The sequence below is a fragment of the Pseudophryne corroboree genome, chromosome 3, assembly GCF_028390025.1.
Source record: "Pseudophryne corroboree isolate aPseCor3 chromosome 3, aPseCor3.hap2, whole genome shotgun sequence".
NCBI lineage: Eukaryota > Metazoa > Chordata > Amphibia > Anura > Myobatrachidae > Pseudophryne > Pseudophryne corroboree.
Window position 1 is genome coordinate 141,899,503 of NC_086446.1, and position 5,412 is coordinate 141,904,914.

The following is a 5,412-nucleotide window of genomic DNA, read 5'->3' on the forward strand; positions in this document are numbered from 1 at the left end:
AATCTATCCTCAATGCTGCTTCCCGGCTCATTTTCCTCACCAAACGCACTACGTCCACCTCTCCTCTCTTACTAGTTCTTCACTGGCTCCCCTTCCCTTTCAGAATCCATTTCAAGCTTCTCACACTTGCTTACAAAGCCCTCACCCACTCCTCTCCAATCTACATCTCTGATCTTATCTCGCTTTACACTCCCACCCGCCCTCTTCGCTCTGCTAATGCACACCGACTCCTGCCTACGGATTACTTCCTCCCACTCCTACCTCCAAGATTTTTCACGTGCTGCACCACTTCTCTGGAATTCCCTATCTCTCCCCCTCAGACTCTCCACCTCTCTACAAAACTTCAAACGGGCTCTCAAGACCCACTTCTTCACCAAACCCAGCCAAATCTCATCCTAAACCTCTGTTCCACGCTCTCTATGTACCCCATCTGTCTCACCCCTGTCTGTCTACCCCTCCCTTTTAGAATGTAAGCTCTCACGAGCAGGGCCCTCTTCCCTCATGTGCTTACTCTTTTCTTACTTTAATAATCTTCAGCTGCACCAAATCCAGCAGTCTTCTGCCACCTGATACTTATTCCAGTGTCATCTGCTGATGTAGCTATGTTTATTTACCCTGTACTTGTCCTATATTGTTGTCAACTGTAAATTGCTGTTTTCCTGTTTGATTATTTGTTTATGTACTCTGTAATTGGGCACTGCGGAACCCTTGTGGCGCCATATAAATAAAGGATAATAATAATAATAATAATATAATATAATATATAGCAGTACGGTACAGTAGGCCACTGCTCTACCTACCTCTGTGTCGTCAAGTATACTATCCATCCATACCTGTGGTGCATTTTAGAAAAAAACATGTCTCGGCAGAGCAATCTATAAATCCATAATTTTTCAGACAGCAACAGTGGGTATTGTAATAGTCACCCAATCCATCACTTTTATAGGGTTACATGCACCCACATGCTACAGCCTGTCTCAATAATTTTACTGTCACGGTGTGTGTGTTTGTGTTTTTATTTGGGTATTTTTTGTTGTTGTAGAACTACAGGTACCAGCAAGCCCGTTATTTCCCCGCCTGCTGGTACTTGAGGTTCTCCAAGTACCAGCAAGCGGGGGAGGCTTGCTGGGCCTTGTAGTTCCACAACAACAAAAACAATATTCTTTTTTTACACACATGGCTATCAGCCCGGCACCCACCACCCAGGGGTGCTGGGGACAGCCTCGGGCTTCACCTCTGGCCCTTGGGTGCCTCGAGGGGAGGAACCTCTTGATTTAAGGGGTCCCCACTCCTCCAGGGAACCCCGGCCAGGGGTGACTAGTTGGAGGGGTAATGCCAGGGCCGCAGGGACCTACATAAAAGTGTCCCCCGTCTGTGGCATTATCTCTCTGGCTAGTGGAGCCCGGTGCTGGTTTTAAAAATATGGGGGACCCCTACATCTTTTGTCCCACGTATTTTTGGAACCTGGACCGTTCTAAGAGCCCGGTGCTGGTTGTCTAAATACGGGGAACCCCTGTCCAATTTTCCCCCCAGTATTTAAAAAACCAGGACCAGCTCAAAGAGCCCGAGGCTGGTTATACTAAGGAGGGGGGACCTCACGCATTTTTTTTAACCCATTCAGACCCTTCTCCTTTAAGTTAATGGAAGCCCTGGACAACAAAAGTGCATTCATGTCCTCCTCCCTCACCCTTCCCAGTCCCAAACACTCATTTTTTTTTCTTTAAAAATGTATAATATATAACAAGAACAATGAGCAGGCAGGCAGCGGGCATTGGCGGCATCGGACTGAGATAGAAATTAGTGGTGGAGGGCTGGGTCAGTTGATTGTGGGAGAGTTTGTAAGCCATTGACGGTGGCAGCGGGTATCGGCTCAGAGGCAGTAGCGGGCATTGGCTAAGGGTCATCGGCAGGATTCGGCGGAAATTATGGCTGTAGTGCCTCACTAGCCACTGACCTCACCGCACGCCACTGTGGGACAGATGTAACATGCAGAGAGAGGTAGATTTGGGAGGGGGAATGTCCTAGCATAACTGTTAATTGCAGTGTAATACTGTAATTCAGCTGTGCAGCATTTGTGGCTAAATGTCAAAGAAGCCAGTATTTACCCCGCATGCAAAACAATAAATGTATTTGAACATACCTCCCAACTATACCAATTTTTGCAGGACAGTCACTTTTTTTGGGAATGTCCAGCTAACAACCCCCCCCCCCTGTGGGGGCCGCAGTGTCCCATAGTCATGGGGAAGGGGGGGGGGGTGGAAGGCTCCCTGTAGCTTGTTGCTCTGCAAATATGCACATTGTGGGTAATTCAGACCTGATCGCTAGGGTGTGTTTTTTGCATCCCTGTAATCAGGTAGTTGCCGCCTACAGCGGAAGGGAAAATTTGCTGTGCAGGTGTGTGATCACATGTGCACAAGAGCTGCACAGCTCAGCACTTACTCAGCCATTGAGGTGACGTCACAAATCCTCCCACAAAACGCCGGGTCCCTCCAGTGTTTTTCCGGACACTCCCTAGAAACATTCAGTTGCAACCCACACAAACACCCTCTTCTTGTCAATCTTCTTGTGATCTCCGGACCGTCGCACTTACGCATTGTGGCGCATACGCTTGTGCAGTGCAGACCAGATTGCCCGTTGGGTGAAAATAAATTGAAGCGATCTGGTCTGAATAAGCCTCAATGTCTATTCACGGGAGACAGAGGGGCTGGGGCATGGCCAGCAGCTCACAGAGCACCTATAATGACAAAAATGGGAGACATGGCTCATGATCGCGATATACCTGCGAAGGTACGCCCTCTACTGATTGACAGGCAGAGGCATTCGCATTTTCTGCGGGGCACCCGGAGAAAATGTAGGCACGCGCACAGGATGGACCCTGCGTATATGCCCCAATCCTCTTCATAGTTTTTGCGGTTGGAACGCGTATTACGATCCAAACTGAATTAGGCCCTATGTCTTATATACACGAGCAGTGTGAAAATGGGGGTAATTCGATGGGGGTAATTCCAAGTTGATCGCAGCAGGAATTTTGTTAGCAGTTGGGCAAAACCATGTGTACTGCAGGGGAGGCAGATATAACATGTGCAGAAAGAGTTAGATTTGGGTGAGTTATTTTGTTTCTGTGCAGGGTAAATACTGACTGCTTTATTTTTACACTGCAAATTAGATTGCAGATTGAACACACCACACCCAAATCTAACTCTCTCTGCACATGTTAAATCTGCCTTCCCTGCAGTGCACATAGGTGGTCATTCCGAGTTGTTCGCTCTGTAATTTTCTTCGCATCGCAGCGATTTTCCGCTTAATGCGCATGCGCAATGTTCGCACTGCGACTGCGCCAAGTAAATTTGCTATGCAGTTAGGAATATTACTCACCGTTTTTTCATCGTTCTGGTGATCGTAATGTGATTGACAGGAAGTGGGTGTTTCTGGGCGGAAACAGACCGTTTTAGGGGCGTGTGGGAAAAAATGCTACCGTTTCTGGGAAAAACGCGGTAATGGCTGGAGAAACGGAGGAGTGTCTGGGCGAACGCTGGGTGTGTTTGTGACGTCAAACCAGGAACGACAAGCACTGAACTGATCGCACTGGCAGAGTAAGTCTCGAGCTACTCAGAAACTGCACAGAGATGTCTTATCGCAATAGTGCAAATCTTTCGTTCGCAATTTTAAGATGCTAAGATTCACTCCCAGTAGGCGGCGGCTTAGCGTGTGCAATGCTGCTAAAAGCAGCTTGCGAGCGAACAACTCGGAATGAGGGCCATGGGGGGTAATTCTGAGTTGATCGCAGCAGGATTTTTGTTAGCAGTTGGGCAAAACCATGTGCACTGCATTTACGAACAGATGATTTTTTATATAAATTTTAAAATGTTAGTAAATGTGTGTTTTTTTTTCAACCTGGAAGCCCAACATCGATTAAGATCGATCTTAAATAGACCCCTGGGTTTTAAGGATAACCATGGTTGAGTCCAATGGTTAATTCACATTGACCGAAGTTCTAATTAAGTCACCCGTGCTCAAGCATGATATCCTTAAAATCTGGATTGCAATGACAGCATTTGGGAACTATGCCTAAGGGTTTAATTTTTACATTTATCCACTGACAATAAATCTACCTACAATATCCCTGTAACTGTTATGATTACAGTATTTCACTAAATAATTTAATTTGCTGAACCCTCTGTAAAAAGAAATATTAAGATGCTGTAATTCCCAGATGCAGCAAATTTGTTAGCTAGTGGGCAAAACCATGTGCACTGCAGGGATGGGGGGGGGGGGGGCAGATATAACATTTGCAGAGAGATTTAGGTGGGTTATATTGTTTGTGTGCAGGGTAAATACTGGCTGTTTTGTTTTTACACTGCAATGTAGATTTCAGTTTGAACACACCGCACCAAAATCTAACTCTCTCTGCACATATTATACACCCCCCCCCCCCTGCAGTGTACATGGTTTTAGCTAATAAATTTGCTGCTGTGATCAGATCTGAGTTAAGCCCTATGTATTTGGCACTGGCAAAGGGTTAGAGCCTTGCTGTAGAACTCACACCTTTCTTATCATGCATTGTAATATTTCCTATGTCCTGATGTTGTGCTCTCTGCTCCATCCAAGTAAACAGCAATGTAGCGTGGCTATCAAAGAGCGTGAAGATTGCAGATTTCCTGGGATTAATGCTAAAGAATGCTATTATAGAGGCTGCTGCTTTAATTCAAGTGTCACTGGGGTTAAATGGTGTTTTTACCTTAAAAACACAGGTAGAGTATACAGTACAGTGGTAGAGTGGGAGCATGTAGTGCTATTGATTACAGATTTGATGGAGCTTAAACATGGATAAGGTCAATAGCTATAAGAGTTTATCTTGTGTATCCTTTATTCTTAGTCATGGTCAGATAAGATTAGAAAATACCATTTAAGTGGAAATTTCCTGTTAGCTGTTTTTCAGTTTGCTCAACTGTCTGATTAACTGGTCCTAAAAAAGGACCAAAGGAGCTAAATTGCCCTGTGATCTAGCTAAATTGCACCAGTTAAAAAAAAAAAAAAACTAAGCTGCTGTAATTCCTGGATGTTTCCTTACTGCATCAACAGGAAGTGACAAGAAACAATGTAATGTGGAACCGTACAGCAGAAGGGATTGCGGCTACCCCACAATAAGTGCAGCGGAATGTAAGAAGAGGAATTGTTGCTTTGACTGCAGCATTCCCGGGGTTAACTGGTGTTTCTTCAAGTCACAAGGTATGGAGCTGCTGTATAGTTACTCGCAAGTCAGTAGTTGTATGATGCTCACACCTGTTAAGCTGGATACACACAGAATGCCCTACACAGGGGGTGAAATGAGCGCCCCCCCACCCCCCGTACGCTCAGCACACATCACGCTGTGCTGAGCGGGGGGAGAGATGTGTGCTGAGCAGTTCGCTC